This window comes from Ptychodera flava, chromosome 3, assembly GCF_041260155.1.
Source record: "Ptychodera flava strain L36383 chromosome 3, AS_Pfla_20210202, whole genome shotgun sequence".
Lineage (NCBI taxonomy): Eukaryota > Metazoa > Hemichordata > Enteropneusta > Ptychoderidae > Ptychodera > Ptychodera flava.
The window spans coordinates 16410501-16420442 of NC_091930.1; positions in this window are offsets into that span (position 1 = coordinate 16410501).

The window sequence follows — 9942 nt, forward strand, 5'->3', positions numbered from 1 at the left end:
AATTACGCAACACTCAGTATTATACACAACAAGCCAAAACAAACAGTAAACAAAGTAAACGAACTATGAATCAAAATGTACGAGAACAAGCACATCACCAGGATACTTGTGAGTATCTTGATCCAATAAACATAAAATCCGTACCCCCAGTGGTACTTATTGCCTAAAAATTCACAAACCTCCGCAAAAATCTAAAAGACACACCAGTCAAAACAAAATTTACCGAAGTAAAGAAACATAGAACAAACAAACCGAACCACCAAACGGACTCACAACGTGACCAAAAATTAATATACTTGCCTCGCTAATCGAAAACCAAGACCACTAAAATGCATTAAAATAAATTTTCACAAAACACAAACTAAGGAAAGAATCTACACCGCGACTGATGAGAAACCACACCCAGGTTTCGAAACGCAAGCGTCAAAGGGCGACTCTATCAACTTTTGTAACAACATAGGTCGGCTGCGTCGCTCGCCATAAGCTTTCCCCACACAAACAAAACATTACCGTACACACTAATCCAAACTTCTCTACAAATATCCAAAGCGAAACAAACATTTTTATTAGCACACACAATCGGATAAGAATGTAGGAACACATTTTCGAAACGAATCAAACACAAACTCGACACAAAAACATTTAGGATACTAGTAGTTAGATGGGGAGCCTCTTTTTCTTTTTTTACATCTCGCTATACTGTCTATGATTCTAAAAATAAAGTCATCTGCCACTTTTTCTGTATACGCGGTTTGGCAAAACTCATCTCTTCAATCGAAAGTCGGGCGATTTCATGGTTCTTTGGGGTACGTCGAGCTTAAGGAATGTGGTTATATTCGCGATGTTTTATTCGAAATTATTTATTTCTTCTAGGGCAAATGCACGTAATTCATGCTGTTGGAAATACTGGCCGCTCATAAACAAGACAATAAACTCGATATCTGTGCATCTTTACTTTTATTGTCAAAGTACCATCGACACCCCAAAAAACCAAATGGTTTAGTCCACGCATGGGTTCAGTCCAGGTATTTGCAACGCCAGTTACCTAGGCGACGGTAATCCGCACCACTTATCACCATCGGAAGGTACTCCTCCCCCTATACCACTGGCGATCCCACCCTCAAGGCACTGCGTCATTCGACCAAGCATTGTTATTGTAATTTCCTGCATAAAATTAACAGCGAGGTCAACCGGTCAAACTCTCTCGGGATTTTCTGGCATGTTACCATAATGATGTTTTTTAACAAATTTTAAGAATACAATTTGTTATGATGGTAAAATGACACATGCAGAAAACATGTACGTGTCGTTCTTTCGGCGATTGGACGGACAAAACCTTTTCAACATGTTGTCTGCGCGTTCCAAGTAGCGATTTTAATGCGGCTTTGAAATACACAGATAGTTCCTTGTAGCTCCGCTTTGTCCGTCATGTATAGCGTGTGTATGCTTGTTTTAAAAGATATGTTGGATGTACAGAAACAAATTGGTAGGTTGCACTAGAAAATATGAAAATCTTACCTTGCATCCATCACTTTGCCAGTTGTAGGTGTTGTCATCAGAATAACTGCATCTGTGTTGGGTGGTTGATACTCTGAACTCAACTCCATGACCTTAAGATGAATATGAAATATAGATATGATATCTTGCGAAAATTCGTGATGTTTGCGATGGAGTGGAATATTTAACTGATAATAATTAAAAGGGAAAACACGAAGTGCTATATCGAAGATAGATTATTTTATGTCAGAATGTGAATGGTGACCTGCACTAGCCGTTTTTTTAATGTTCTACAATTGATAAATCTATACAATGACGTTACGTGTCTTCTAACTTTGGAAAAAAAGAAACTTATAAATATAAAGGAGCATTTAAAGTATTAAGAATTATTAAATTTTCCAAGACAAATGTGAAGACAATTTTTTCGCGTTTCTTCTTATCTTTAAAGAAACCATTTAGGCACATGGCGATCATTTAAATGTATTTTAAACACCCTAAAAGTATACAAATAAGTAAAACACAATACTGTTACCTTCCTCAAGTTGAGATAACTAAGGCAATAAGATATCTTAACATCTAAGTCTTATTTATCTTCTTAATTTTAAAAAAATCTCGCAGATATTTTAAACATTAAAAGTATTTAGAATTAATGAAATGGATAAAAAATTCCGAGGGACACGCAAAGACTTGCTTTTTTTCGTTTCTGTTCAATTCATATTTAATGACTATCATTTCAACTGAATTTTTAACACTTATAAGCTGATGTATAACAAATATTAAAAAACCCATTAATGTGACCTTCCACACCCTGAGATAAATTAAACAAAGTACCAGAATAATTAAAGTTGAAGTTAAACATGCTTAGGTTTATTTCTCACTTGCTTTCGAAAAAGCCTGTGCATCTACAATTGTAAGAGAGATCTGAGAAGGAACTAACAACCGCATTCAAACGTACTGTAGATTAGATCAAAGGTTACATAGAAACTTCCAGCCTCAGTGACCTCTCCTTCCGACAGAAAGATACTAGCAAAGCTTCCGTTAAAGATGACGTCACTCGATGATTGGAAACCACTACGAGCGCCGACGTTTCCTGGTAATTCTGTTGATACATATGCTGTGGTGTTTTCAAAGACAGGCGAAGACGTGGCCAGCATTATTTGAACGGCATGAAAGGGCTTGAAAGCCTGAAACATTCACCATAGAAGGCATTTTCAAAATTACCTATTCTTGAGACAGACTTCGAAAAAATGTTTACAGATACAATGGGAGGTATAACAACATAAAAGTAATTTCTGAGTTTCCAAATTATTGTTCACGTCCGCGGAGATAATGACCACTAATATGAAAAAGGCTTCGGTGAAAAAGTAAGCAGTCATCTTGAATATTTCCCTATGATCTGGTCTGGAATATTGGTAGACTGGCGAATATAGGGTAGAAACAAGTGTACAACAACAGAAGTAAGAATCCGAGGAACTTACCATAATCTGAAACCCGTAATGTGTAACAGTGTCAGTTTCAACGTATTGCCCCACAACAAATGTTTCATTTAATGGTGTTTGACGATTATCTAGCCACACCTCAATGTCTTGTGTTGCATTTTGTACTGAAAACGGTTACAGTTAAAATAGAAAAGGAATGAATGATGTAGTAACAAAAAGGATAAAGTTTAGTTGGTGAACGATTACAGCGACGACATGCGCTGTTGGTACATAGGCATTTCGAGAAAAAAGTCGAGTTTCAAAGAATACGTTGAACTCCAAAGATTCTATAGTGTGTGAAGGTTCTTAACATCGATTAGCACATTTCCGTACGATTGACCGATGACAGCAATTTTCTTTTCATGGGGAAATATAGAAGTATATACATAGTTTCCTCTTATTAAGGAACAATTTAATTGGCCACTTTCGCGGTGTAACAAGTTGCAAACTGTGGCGACCTGCTCATGATCTGTCACAATGCCACTTTTGTTGTTAAGAATCAATCAGTGTGTAATATTCATATATCTCTAGTGAACAGTGGGTTGATTGCCACATTTGATGAATTGTATTGACATGCGTTTTCATCGTAAAATATTGATTTGTCATCAACAATTGCAAGAAAAGTCATGACCTAAAGTCATGCATTGATCATAATGATGTTATTATTTTCATACTACATACTGTTTAAACATTACGGAGCTAATTTATCGGATCAAAAGAGAGTAGTGATAGCATACAAACTTTGATTCAGAAACTTAATATGCATTGAAACCACCCGCTTTCCCTCTTTGAAATCGTTATCAACGAAATGCAGTAGAAAAGGACCTATTATCTACAGCAATACTTGCTTAAATGCAACTTACATTATGTTGCTAGTTATGTCTCCACATTGAACTTATTGATGCTTCTGAACATTATAAACATTATGGCAGTATAAAGACTTTGAATTGCATTAGTTAGTGTTACACTTATTTACTGACACTTCAACCACATTTTTTGCACAGTTGTAGATCATGTTGAATGATGTATTACGATGCTATTTTGCTTGTAGTCTTTATGCGCGGATTGTATTTTTAATATGACTGAACAAACATGATTTTCCCAGCCTGTACTAAATTATGCGCCACTGGGAAATATGTCCGGTGCGACAAACAATGATGCACATTGATGTTCAAAAGTTACAGTGTTGTAGGTAGTGCAGTATCGAACCTACCTTTAATCTCTTGGCCGTCCTCGCTGATAAACGACAAACTCAATATATCGGACGTTAATCGGTCCGACGTATTCAAAATTTGGTGCAATTCAGCTGCCAAGCGGAATATCTGAATTAAGAAAAACAGATCTCTGAGTAGACCATCCCATCACGGAAAAACCTAATGTAGTATCCTACTTCGCTAGCCATGATGGCTTTTATTAGTAAAACTCTCGGGCCAAGTGATATAGACATTCCTTATGTCTTTACAAATAATGTAATGTAACTGCAAAAAATGGCGTCAGAATGGCGAAGTGCGAGACAACAAGTGACAATATCACGTGACTGAATCCGTAACTCTGATTAGTAAAGATTGCACATGTTGTCTCAAATTTACAACTTGATCAGCTCTATTAATAAAAGAAGTCTGTGATCCCTGTAACACAGGGAAACTTTTGACATTTTCATTACAAACTTACCAAACACACCTTAGTGTGTTGAAACAATGTCCGATTGCTCTAGCTCTGACCATGACCTTATCTATTTAACATGAACTAAGCTAGTATTAGTAATAAACACATCTTAAACACATTGTATATCACAATAGCTTAGGCAAAGGATGGTTTCCCTTTGATTACATACGAAGTCAGACGCTTTATAATGAGCTTCAAGTAATACGAGAAAACTGAAAATTCCTCCCTCCCAATGCGTGCACCCACTTGAAGAATAGACATGTTTTCTTCGAAAGAGACTGCGAAAAACATACAGGAATATTGTAGAAATATTTTACCCAAAGCACAATAAGAAAAACACCCTCTGAGCTATGATGATTCAAGGGCCAACGGTAAGAGTAGGGCCATCCCGCTTAACGGCAACAGTCGGATTTATTCTATAGTTTGTAAAAGAAAACAAACAAGATACCCATCACACTCTGAACATAAAAACTGCAAAAAGAAATAATAATCTTTACGGCCCTGATACGGGTTTTGCGGACCGAGGTTGTACGGCGGAAGGGCCCGAGCGTGCGAGGGCCCGTACGCCGTACGACCGAGGTCCGCAAAACCCGTATCTGGGCCGTAAAGGTTTTATCATATACCTTATTGAACGGTTGTGATATGTTTCAGTATTATCAATAAAATTTTGTTAAAGTTATGGGTGTAAAAAACCTGAGCCACGCAACTTTGCGAATTAATATGTACGATGTTGTCATTTGTTCTGTTGTGGAACGCGTCACGAGCTTGTACTATGCGAACGCAATGTCACTACAGAATGAGCACAGATAAGAAGTTGATCCTGCTCGTTAAAATACACTTTCTCAGCAAAACATTGAGAGGAGACTATCAAACACTTGTTTTAAACCAATTTTGATTGGAATAAGATTCGAACTGTCTACAATTTGCTTCAAACTACGAGCGAAGCGCATAGAAACGGGCTCGAAGCTCGCGCTGACGTGTTTTCGAATGGAATGTACGTGGATAGCAACGCGCGTAGCAACGACAACGAAAAAGTTCGAAAAAGCGCGCACATTACCTTATTTAGGCAAGTGTGCCTGGGCGTGATACGGCAACTTATTACACACCTGTAAGAGCGCCTTTTCCCATAGGTTTACATGGGTATGCGAATCTAGGTATATGATAATATGAGGTTATTACGAAAATACCGCAAAGGATGCACGAGGACATTGGCGCAGCGTATCGCCCGACGCGAAGCGGAGGGCGATGCGAGGCGCCGATGTCCGAGTGCATCCTTTGCGGTATTTTCGTAATAACCTTATTATTATACATCTTACATTCCTGATCGGGGCATCAAAATGTCGGAGTAGTGACCGTTTTCGTGCAATGTCAACAATTTTTCTTCCGATTTTATCGCACCAGTGTGGAACGCTACCTCGGACGCGCTTCTGCAAGTTTGGAGTGTGTGCACTTACACACACACGTACGTACAGAGCGTGCGCGCGCGAGACTTGTTCTGGCCACCGTCCCTCCACGGACGGTGTTCTGAAACCGTTCTACAGTGAACGCGCAGATACAGCCGCAGGGAATGGGGCGCCTTGAAACCGTGCCGTACGGAACGGGCGCGAGTTCCGTACGGCTTTTTTAGCGCACGCTAAATTCTATTGTTCTCGATGGTAGATGTATAATAATTAGGTTTAGTTGCGCACAACTAGCAAAAATGTTCGAACTAATGCAAGTGGACAGGTTTAGAATTAGAATAAGAAGCACATACCTTACTTATTAAAAAGATAGTAATACTGTTCAATAATCACACTGGTCTTCAAAACCAAAGGATGATCACGAATCCCGGTGATTGCTTTGACAATTTTACAATCTGCCAAACAATTTTCATTCTTCCACATGCGATTACAATTACAACTACTCTTCACATAGATATATTGTGTGCAACTTTGTTTGACCCTTTTCCTCACCTTAGGGCAATATCATTTTTATTGTCTATATTTTCTATTCTTTTTTCGTTTATCTTATCATCCCACTGGCAGGCAAATGCCCAATAACAAGATAAGGTCTCTTTAAGTCACTACCAATATGAGCAATGATAAGCAAAGGTCTTTGCTTACGGCCGCAATTCCGTGTTTGAGTCTCTAACCCACCATATTCTAACAGTGAGTCCCATACTCTAGACTAAACCTGGTTTTGATGTCTCCATTTTCTGATAGTGAGATCGGTACCCTTAGCGTTGCCACACCACGTTGCCTGGCGATCTGTTATGTATACATTGTTCAGTAACTCGCAAATATACTTACCACTCTGTTCAGTGTTACGTTTCGGCTAAGATGCGGGAAAATGTGTCCGGCTGAAGGAATTTTGAATCCGGTATGGGGGCCAACCATGGAAGTGCAATTCGTTAGAGTCTGAATTGTGTTCTTTTCCAAGTGCATTTCCATGAAAGGGGTTTTGAATACAGCAGTGCCGCCACCCGTTGTCATCTTGCTGAGAGTGAATTTAGCTACGTTGTCAGTCACGGTCAAGATGATTTTCCTGAGACGTCTCTGTATTTCTGCACTTAAGTTTTCATTGACATCTAACAAAATGTCATCAATAGCATCTTGTATTTCGGTAAATAATACTGTAGGAAACATGAAATTATTAATTGTCAACCTTTTCATTGAATAAATTTATTTGAATAGGAAAATATTTTTCCGTATCTGTTGAACGCCTAAGTTTATCAAAAAAGTAAAACTAAATTCCTTACGGATATTTATGTCACCATAGGGTCCATCATCTGTTGAATTCTTCTTAGCTCAAAAGCAAATATTGAGCATTATCACTATCTAACTGGGTGTAATGAAAAATTAAAACAGGATGCACTTGCTGACGAAAAAGGTCGGTCTGGAATTATCATCTTTCAAACTCTTTTTCGAGAATGAAACCAAAAATACCTGACCATGTGAGAACAAGCAACAGGCAAACCTTCTACCCATTGGACAGTCATATTAAGCGTGAAATTTCCGTCGAAGAGTTCCAATATATCGATGTCAATATCGTCAAGTCTCTGCGAAGAAAAAGTAGCGATGATTAATACGTAATATAGAGATGCCTACAAACACATTGAAGCGTTTGACAAAATATAAAACAAATGATATTAAAAGAACTAAGCTAATGGGGGTGGTATAAAAGAATTGCGCAATGAAGTGTGCGTTATTTAATAGGGTATCATGGTGTGGCATATATTCTTGCAAAGGTTGCCTAGGACAGTACTTCAGTACTTCAGTACGCAATACTCCATTGATGTAGCCCATACAGTTAATTTTATTTGATTGTTTAGTTTATTGACTTTTAATTTATAAGAAGAATAGTGATTCTCCAAGGATCAAATAGACATATGCTTAAGTCCTTGTTCGAGAGAGTCACAGTACTAATATTCTGAGAGAGAATTATTTTCCGGGAGACCGTATTGTTTTACTTGGTTGTCAGGACAAAATGACTCACACATTCGGCGTTATACATATTCTGTATCTCCGTAATTCACTATCTGAAATCACACCTTGAAAAGATGCAAGATTTCCTCATTCAAATAAAATTACCTGTAAGATGTTCGTTGATTCAGTTGAGTTCACGACGGTGGACGAATTGCTCGTTACTGTATTTTTCCATCATCTGTATTACATATTATTCATCACAACAAAGAAAAACAATGAAACAATTTGATGATATAAGACTCAAGGAACATGGTCTTCAGATAATTTGCGAGAGTGATACAGTATAAAATGGTCGAAATGTTTACCTGTAGGCAACAAGTTGGAATATCTCTCTCTCTCTCTCTCTCTCTCTCTCTCTCTCTCCTCTCTCTCTCTCTCTCTCTCTCTCTCTCTCTCTCTGTGTATTATAATAATATATGTATATAATATATACACACATGTATACAAATATACACATATATACAATATATGTACAAATACTATATATGTAAATATTATATAATATGTGTATATATATATATACACACATGTACACACATGTACACAAATATATACAATATATGTACAAATACAAATATATATGTATACATACACATATATATATATATATATATATATATATATATATATATATATATATATATATATATATATATATAATATATATATATATATATATATATAAGGCTACTCATTGCATATGTCGTGAGGCGGGTAAATAATTTATTTTATTATTGTTGGCACCTCTTTGATTGGTGCTAGAAGTTGCACAAATTAGTGACTACACAGGAAAAATTTCTCCAGTAGAAATTTATCTTGTGTCTGCAGGTTTATAGTAATTCGTTTTTATTGTTGAGGGAGCACATTGCTGGATATGTGATGAGTATGAATTTTTCGTAGAGGCACAGATTGCATTTTTTGTGACGTTAGAGTATGGATTGCATTGCTTTAGTATTTTCCAGTCAATCCTGTATCCTGTCTGCGCATCTTTCAGTGACCAAATGTGCTTGCTCAGTTCATTGCTGTTTCTGTATTTTGTGTTGTGGAATGATAGCATGTGGATATTATATCTTGTTTTGAATGGAGTTTCCGTCAGGCCGATATATGTTGCGTGTGTATTGTTGTCTTCTCTGGTAACTGTTGCTCTGTAAACCAGGCCCTCGGTGAGGCATTTTCCTATCAGTGGACATGTCTCTTTTGTCTACAGTTGCATACTTTAGTGGAGATCATGGCGGTTGTACTCTTGCTTTCCATTTCTTTGGCAAGTACTGATTTCTTATGTGAAGTAATGATACTTTGTATGTTTGGCATACAGCTGTAGCTTAGTTTGAGTGTATTCCTGTTGAATATCTTCCTGAGTGGATGACCATGCGGGAAACATTTGTCGACTAAATGTAGAAATCTGCGCCCGATATTGGTGTTGACGCTATTGTTGAACGTGGGTTGAACCATATGATGTTTCGTGATCGTGTGCGTTTTTCCTGTTGCTGTACGGGTTTGAAAGTGAGTTGGTGGTCGTAGCGTCCTGAGTGCATCTTGGTATGGCGTGACGGATGTATCGAATGTTTGCTTGTCTCATGATATGCTGGTCAGTCCGACGGTTTGTTGATGGATTCTGCTATGTTACGGAATATGGCGGGTAGGTGGTTGCTTCTGTTGTTGACATATAGTTGGGTGTTATTTGGTGTGGTCAAAGGCTTGAAAGTTCAAGTTTGTAGGTCAAAGGTAACGTCCAGGTAGTTGGCGGATTTCTTGTTCGTTTCTATGGTGATTCTCAAGCCGTGGTCTTTAAAAACTGCCATATTTGTTTCTTGCTGTATATCCATTTTCCTGTGTGA